Raw genomic sequence first — 8,832 nt, forward strand, 5'->3', positions numbered from 1 at the left:
TGAAAACAACCAGCAGTGCTGTAACCACAGCCACCAAACAACCAGCACCGCTCTAACCAGAGCACCAAAACAACCAGCGTTAACCACCGCCAGCAAAACAACCACCGTTAACCACCGCCAGCAAAACAACCAGCGTTAACCACCGCCAGCAAAACAACCAGCGTTAACCACCGCCAGCAAAACAAACAGCGTTAACCACCGCCAGCAAAACAACCAGCGTTAAACACAACCATCAAACCAACCAGCACTGCTCTAACCAGAGCACAAAAACAACCAGCAGTGCTCTAATCACAGCCATCAAAACAACCAGTACTGCTCTAACCCCAGCCATCAAAACAACAAGCATGCTCTAACCCCAGCTATCAAAACAACCAGTGCTCTAACCACAGCCATCAAAACAACCAGCACTGCTCTAACCAGAGCACAAAAACAACCAACAGTGCCTGACCACAGCCATAAAAACAACCACCACTGCTCTAACCAGAGCCATCAAGACAACCAGTGCTCTAACCGCAGCAATAAAAAAAACAAGTACTGCTCTAACCAGAGCACCAAACCAACCAACAGTGCCTGACCACAGCCATCAAAACAACCAGCAGGGCTCTAAACACAGCCATAAAAACAACCAGCACCGCTCTAACCAGAGCACCAAAATAACCAGTACTGCTCTAACCACAGCCATCAAAACAACCAGCTCTCTAACCACAGCCATCAAAACAACCAGCTCTCTAACCACAGCCAACAAAATAACCATCACTGCTCTAACCAGAGCCATCAAAGCAACCAGCTCTCTAACCACTGCCACCAAAACAACCAGTGTTAACCGCAGGCATCAAAACAACCAGCACTGCTCTAACCAGAGCACCAAAATAACCAATGCTCTAACCACAGCCACCAAAACAACCAGTGCTCTAACCACAGCCACCAAAACAATCACATTCCTAACGGCTTTATTAAACTAGGTACTATCCCGGCACTCTAATGTTGAAAATTACAGTATCACAGGGTATAATAAGAGATAACATGTGATAGTATAGTATTTTTGCACAGAATTTAGGCTGTCCCCCAAATTTCAGAAAAAACGATACTGTCCCAACAAGTGTCTTTAGTCGTAATACATGTCATTTAATTTGCTTGTTACAAATGTACAATATTCAATTATTACATCAAACATGGACCTGTTCTCCTAGTATTTGGTTATGACCTATTCAAAAGGAACATAAGTCTGTTCTCCAGTGTCTTACACGTAGTTCAAAAAATACAAAGTTCAATTGCACAATACAGAATCGATCCCTTTGCAATGCACTGGTTTCCCGTGCAATAGGAACCAATATCACAGTGTCCAAGATTCAGTAAAGAGGTGATCCAAAAACAGCCGACACGTGTTTCGTTACTCGATGTAACTTTTTCAAGGCTGTGGAAGTAATGGTTAAAAGAGAAACACTTTACACTGATCCAAAAGTAAAAGATGGTATCCAAACATAGTTCATTAATTCAACAGTGTTCATGTTTACTAATACCCGTCACCTAGAGAGGAAATAACCCAAAACAAGAGATTCGGACCCACACAATGTGAGGTATTTTGTTCACTTATTACTTCAATGATGTTCTGCTTAATCCCAAACTTGGGAAACCAAAAACGCAGGAAGATAGCCCCAAACTCCGTGTCACAAACCACAAGGTGAAAAGAATAGGTAGTGATGATAGTAATATAGATCAGAGAATCCCAAAAATCCCGGCATATAAAGTGGAGACGTGCAAAAAATGCATATTCATAGTGTACAGACTGTTAAAGCGTTACCTTGTTCAAAGTGATAGAACTGTACAAAGGCTGTGCACTCATACAATAGTCCCAGGGAATGTTCCTCTGCATGAACCAAGATACTCGCTGAGAGCCTGTATGTAGGATCTATGTAGCACTTCCGTATTCTGTAATCAATCCGTCAAAATAAACCAAATGAGACCGAACATATCTATGCTAGGTACGTCTCAGGGGGGCTAGTTCACCTGAGAAAGAGAGAAAACTTTTTTTATTATATACACCCCGTTACCTTTTATAAGAACTGCATAGTTATGGCTGAAGGGTAAGTTCTATGGTCCTGATCGTCTAGGATGCTGAATTCCGAGCCTTGAGGGGAATATTTAGCAGGGTTCTGTAATAGTCAGAAAGAACACCTGAGCCAAAGGGTAAAGGAAAGGGACGGAGGCGATAGAACCATAGATGCCCCCTTAAACCTAACCTACCATCCACGTCTGCTCTGAGGCTGCCTAGGCTGCCACCCAGCAGACATGTTGCTGGACCCCTGGGTAGGAGAGCCCCTGCTCTCCTGGGCCTGCAACAATGCACATCCTGGGCGAGGTGCTAAATCTCCTCCCCCAGGATGGGCAGGGGGAAGCTTCAAAGGCATGCCGCCTCTGTGAGCTTCCCCAGGCCACTGCAACCCCCCACTCTGACGGGAAGCTTGGCCGGAAACCCCAAATAAGGACAGGGAATGTGCCAGCCTGCCAACCCCACCCCTCAGGTGGGGGAGGCGAGGTGAAGCACATCTCCGGGCTCTCGCCATCTTGAAGATGGGAAGCCCTGCCCAATCAGGACTAGGCTCCTGCCCCCCTCCCACAGGAGAGAGGCAGGATAGGGGGTGTACCCACCCCAGGACAGGGACCCATTGGCCCCTGCCCTTCACCTACCTGTAATGCCCCTAAATCTAGTATTTAGGGGCACCCTGAACCTTCCTTCCCCAGATTCCAGATTCCAAGAATTCAAAGAAGAGCAAGAAGAAAGAAGACCTGCCCTGCAGCTGCTAAGAAGAGGAAGACACCAACTGCTTTGGCCCCAGCCCTACCGGCCTGTCGACCCTCGAACCTGCTCCAACCCGGCATCTCTTGTGGACAGCAACCTCACAAACCCCGGAGGACCTGGCTACCTTTTGGCTCTAAGCCCCTGGGACTCCCATGAGTAGAGGCTCTACTCAAAACCTATCTCTAACCCCTGGCAGCAGCCCGGAACCGCGAACCCAGCACACTCTGCACCAGCCAAGCCTGGCCAGTGCCGGAGTGAACATAGACCACCAGGACAACCCCACGGCGACTGTGACCCCGAGTCCGGCACCCAAGGACCTCCCTCGACACTCCTGAAGAAGCCTGCAGCCTCAGAACAAGGTGCCCCCCCTACCGCGATCAACAGAGAGTAAGAATTCCCGACACCAAAAGGCACCCCTGCACGCGGCGCCCCGCGGCCCCCTGTGCCCAATACCGGGGTACCTACCTATCCTCCAACTACCCAACTTACCTCTCGAAGTGGTGGTGGCACCTGAAGAATCCTCGTCCCCGAGCTTGCAGTCTTTTTCTAAAGCGGAGATTTCCCATTGAAATCAATTGAGCGCCCGAAGGCTCAAAAGCACCCTGCACCCAGCTGCTCGAGTGGCCCTGGCAGTGCAACCTCTACACCTACCTACTTCCCCACTTGCCCTGAGTAAGTTACCAGGAGCCCAGCTCCCACAGCCACGTGGCTTGCTAGTCAGCAGCCACCAACCAAGGTCCCCTCATAGGATAACATTGGGCCTAACTCTCTCTGCACCCGGCCGTCCTAGAGTCGCTGAGGGTGAACCAACTGTACCTACCTGACCCTGGGGGACCACTGAGTCTATGCCCAGAACCTCAACTCTGCCAGTCGAGTACTTACCTTTAAACCGATAACTCTATTTTCTTCGTAGGGTAACATTGACTGGCTTTTTCCTGAAATTTCTTCTAAGTTTGGACTTTTCAAATCTTAAAATATTCACCAAAAATCAGCTGAGTAACGATAATGAAACTACTCACCTGCTCTTAGGTGAGCTCCCAGTGCTGGATCTTGGTGCCCAGCACTGACTCTGAAAAATACTTACAACTGTACTTACCATTAACCCAATTTTCTACCATAGGAAATCGTTGACTGTTTTTCTGTGAAATTTCTTCTAAGTGTCAATTTCTGCAATCTTTAAATATTCTTTAAAAATCGTATAATATCTGAAAACGTAATTACTTACCTGTTTTGGATAAAGGTCCCAGTACTGAGTCTAGGCACCCAGTACTGGATTACAAAAGTAACGAGAACATACTGTACCTGCAACTTGAATTTTCTTCCATAGGGAATCATTGACTGTTTTCTTTGAAATATTTTCTAAGTGTCAACTTTCAAAATAGCTAAATATTGTTTAAAAATCATCACAGTAATTAAGTCGAATTTCATCACTTGATTCTAAGTACTGACCCAGGACTGAATCTAGGATCCAGTCCTGGAATTCCAAAAGTAATCCTAAAAGTAATCTGTTGCAAATAACTTGAAATTTCCATAGAGCTCAATGCATTGTTGTGTTTAAAATAGTGTTGCCTATTGCAACCACTTGTAACTGTTTACAAAAGTCAATTGCATATTGCAAAAGTATTTATACAAAGCATCTCATTCTGAGAAAGTATATTTTAATGCCAAGTGTTGGTTCTAAAATAAAACAAGCATATATTTTTTATATATAAACCATTGGCCTAGAGTTCAGTTCTTGAGTGCGTGAGACCATTTGCTGACTGTGTGTGAACATCAAATGCTTTACACTGTCCTCTGATACTGCCTTACTGCTCGACCAGGCTACCACTTGAGAGTAAGGTTATATCTAACTTTAGCCTCTGCCAAACCCTGGGGGACTGTGGACTCTGTACACCCTGTACCTATTAAGGAACAGTATATACAGAGCCACTTTCTCACAAGCATTAAACATCCTGAGTCCCCAACCCCCCTCCTTTCTGCACAAGACTGCACAGAGACAACGGGAACATTCATCTATGAAATGCAACAAAGTGCCAAAATCCGAGAGGATGCGGCAAACTCAACAGCAATTTCCTTAGGTTTGATCTCTGACAAATTAGAAGCCAAATGAACTCTGATCTTACAAAAAAGAATAACTATTTTTTGTTCTGGTCGCCAAAAGTGCAGTTTGGGTAATTGTAGGTGCAGGATGTACTTTCATGTTGAATGTTTCTTTGGGGAGTCAGGAGCTACTTGATGATGTGTGCGATAGTTTAAACAGAGTGCCAGCCCTTGGTGGCACCGCTGCCCTGGGAGTTGTTTGATCATAGCTGAAAAGGTCATCTGGAGGGCGGGGAGGGAACAATATTGCACATACACTCGTCATTTCGTCATACTTCTGTGGATTTACATTTTTATCTAAGGCTGTGTTCCCTTCATCTCCAGTCGTACGACAGGCAGGAGTCCACCCCCACCTTACCCTTTAAGATCCCAAGATGATAAAGATGACTGCGGTGATGGGAATCTGATTATGGATCTTTGGAATATTCTTGTTATAATGAATGTAGAAAATGAAGAAGGCCCCCCAATGCCAATGCAAAGATCAGCAGAAAGACGTGTACAAGTGTACGCGTTAAAGGAAAAACACAGGCCTAAGCTGCCTTCGGTATCAGAGTAGAAAGCACAAAGGGAGCCAGGACCTGGAGGGGGGAAGTAGACACAAGCTGGAGTAGAATTGAGAGATACAATTAGACACAGCAGACATGGAACGTCACAGGCCCGCATTGCAAGAACGCGTCTTGGAGACGATAAGCAGATAAGGCAGCAGAGAGGCGAGGACAGGTGAGACGTTAGGCCTTACGAGCAGTAGACATGTAGGGAGCAGAGATTGCTAAGCCTCAAAGCACGAGACAAGCCAAGTACACCGGAACTACAGCAGTGGTGAGAAAGTGTACCAAGAACGTGTGCACGGGTCGCGTTCCATAAACGTGTGGGTAGACGGTTTTGCAGAAACTATTGCCTTTTGATATTAAAGGATACTTGTGCGCTTGCGCAACGATTTAATATGCAAATATATGATGCATTTGCGGTTACAAAGGTATAAAATAAACCGTCCACCACATTGTAAATTGAAGCTCAGATTCCAGTTCCGCGGGGCTGGCTGATCCTCCGCAGGCTTTTTATAAACTCGACGCTATATTGCAACAGAGGTCATGTCCGTTTCTGTCGTCAGGCAACATTGTGATGAAAATATGGAACAGGAAGTGAATCAATGAATGAATATTGCAATATATTAAGATTGCACACACATTAATTAGTGCAAGATGAGAGCTTGTGGACAAGGATCGGTGTGTTAGCCTAACTATAACCTCCTTCCGCCATGTGTCGAGCTCATGCTACCAATGCCCAAACGAAGCGTCCTCCTCTGAGGTTGAGCTGTGGATGTATGCACAATCTGGGACAGTCGCTTCACCCATTCTTATCCCAACCCAGGGCCCTGCTTGCATGTTTATGACCCAGTCACCTGACTATATTCAAAGCTTGCTAGTGTACGCATGGGGGCTTTGTTGTTACACAACAAGTTTGCTCCACACCACTTCGCAGGGAATTCGGACTTGCAGTTTTTGTGATTCACAGATGACACCTTCTTTTGTTAATAAAACCTTTCATACTTCAATTAGCATGTGAGATTTTCTTCTATATGAGTAAATTGCCAATCGACTATTAATTATGGGTGTGTGAAATTCCCATAATTTGCTTTTTTGTACTTTTGGAAAAATGTCCCGATATTACATGTAGGAATGTAATGTAATCCGTCATTTGGCCCTATATTTTAGCCCAAAGTGTGTTCTAGGGCCAGGTTGTGAGTTTCGTTGTTCCCATGTTTTCACTCTAATGCTTAATTTGTATTAAACAATATATATATAAGTGCCAGGGCTCTCGTAAGGAGGCCAATGCAGCTCGCTCCACCCACTGTCCATGCCAGCGCTGCCACTGGTCATTCAGACTATTCCAGCCCCCCCCCCCCCCCGAAGCTTTGGAGGCAGCTATTAGTCACTTTAAATATACATTATATTAATAATAAACTGCTGTTCTGCTCATCTCTCAATCAGGCAGACAGCGCCACCATGTGGCAGCTATCATGAGTGCCACTGTTGACATTTAAGTGCTGTGCGGCGCACCAGAAACCATCGGCTCCAATTAAGCAATGGTTTAAAAGTAAATTGTTTTACAGCGAATAGCTCATTCCTGGTAAACTTTCAATCAGCCATGTTGCATAACTGCATACTTTCAGGAAATAGTATTGCTTCCAGCTATAGCAGGCTCCTTTGGAAGGCCTGCACCTCCCATCTGCCCTGTCCTTCTCTCGCTGTCTGTGCTCCTGTGTAGTTGTGTCCCTGGAGTCTGTGCTCCTGTGTAGTTGTGTCCCTGTAGTCTGTGCTCCTGTGTAGTTGTGTCCCTGTAGTCTGTGCCGCTGTGTAGTGGTCTCCTGTACCATGTCTGCCTGCATAGGTTTTTGCACTTAAATCTCTGCACTTTGCAAAAAATGGCTTCACAAACTTTGCAACTTCAAGAACTAGAAAACTACCGTATTCCAGGTATTTCAACCACAAAATCAGGAGTCCCAGGGGCTCCATGCCCCATCTCTGTGTATTCATAATTCTATGTCAGGACCGGAGGCTCCGATTATGCTTCTCAATTTTCTTTACTGAAAATTCTCAGCAGCCAATCAGATAAAGTAAAAACAAATACACTACAATACCCATAAACACTAGTGGGTATCACATGACAACCATAGAGTAGACCCCTATATAAGGAGCACAAGAGAATACCACATCCTCTTTCTTTGCTGCTCCGCAGCCAGTTAACTGCATTACATTATTCACATTACTTGCTTTGTAGTTCATTGCGCTTTGTTTACATATATGCGCTTTGCCTTTCTCACCTGTTTGATGGTTTGTTTGCTTTTCCTTCCGCGCTGCTCGCGCTCTGCCGCTTGTTTCCATTGTGAGCCCCTAGCGCTGTTAGTGCGCTCGTCTGCCTTGTCATTTCACTGCCGCGATTGTTCGCATTTCAAATTCTTTTCCTTTCTCGCTGCTCGCGCTTTTTTTTCTGGCCCGTGTTGGTGTCGGTTAGGGAGCGCTGTTCGCCTCCCGGACCGGGCGCTTTGTGCCCACGTTCCTTGCTGTGGAGCGGGACGTGCGGGTGAGGACGCGCGTCCTTCCGACGCGTAGTCCTCTTTCTGGCACTGTTGTCTGGCCGTTCCGCGCATGCGCGGCGGCCATCTTTTTTACCCGATTTCTGCCTTTTTTCGGGTTTGAGTGAGCGCAGGGGCAGCGCAAGGAATTGCTCTTTACCCACCAGTCTGTGCCAGCCCTCAATTGACCCTCAGGTCTTCATTTAGGGACTTGGGCTGTATACTATTGCATAGGCTTTGCCTAGAGTGGTGTTACTAGGCAAGCCCTCCCTACACATTCAATTCTTACTGCACACAGTGGGTCTAAGGTCCGTGTGTTACTTTGGCTTGCCTGGGGTTCGCCACTCACCCTTATTATATCACTGTCCGTCCCTCAAAAGTTACAGTAAAGTTCATATTTTCTGCGCAGACAGTGCATATTTGCTCCATTTTTCCTCTGGTGGGTATATCAGTCACTTCTACGTGGCATTATGTCCGACTACTTCTATGATGAGGATTCCTTTTATGAGGACCCTTTTCGGTCTTTGGAGCATGAGCTGGTCAAGGCTCTGGATGAGGGGGTCCAGCACTCCATAAATAAAGCCATGGTCAGGGCTATTAAACCCTTAAAGCGACATTTGTGTAACTATGCCCTGCAACAGGGTTGGCTTCCCGGGTCTACGTCCCGTTCTACTTCTGGCGGACAGGGTTACAAAAATCCACATTCTTCGGACTTTGCCAAATTGGCTAAAGCCTTCTCTTCTGACCACTCTTATGGCTCTACCACTAAAGACACTTCTTCTAGTTCGCCTCTCAGAGATGATGGTAATACCTCCTCTGATTCGGCGTCTGAGCCGGAGGTTTCTCCTCCCCCAGC

At 46.2% G+C, this 8,832-nt stretch overlaps 1 long non-coding RNA gene across 1 annotated transcript; it reads right to left on the minus strand.

Moving 5' to 3' along the window:
- Positions 1-1,116: 1,116 nt before the first annotated feature.
- LOC146839423 (uncharacterized) lies at positions 1,117-7,991 on the minus strand. Its single transcript, XR_014981077.1, has 3 exons — positions 7,725-7,991; positions 1,802-2,007; positions 1,117-1,414 (listed from the first exon to the last, which is right to left on the minus strand). It is a non-coding gene; the product is annotated as an uncharacterized LOC146839423 (long non-coding RNA).
- Positions 7,992-8,832: the final 841 nt, after the last annotated feature.

The sequence above is a fragment of the Triturus cristatus genome, chromosome 4_1 (genome assembly GCF_964204655.1).
Source record: "Triturus cristatus chromosome 4_1, aTriCri1.1, whole genome shotgun sequence".
In the NCBI taxonomy this organism is placed as follows: Eukaryota; Metazoa; Chordata; class Amphibia; order Caudata; family Salamandridae; genus Triturus; species Triturus cristatus.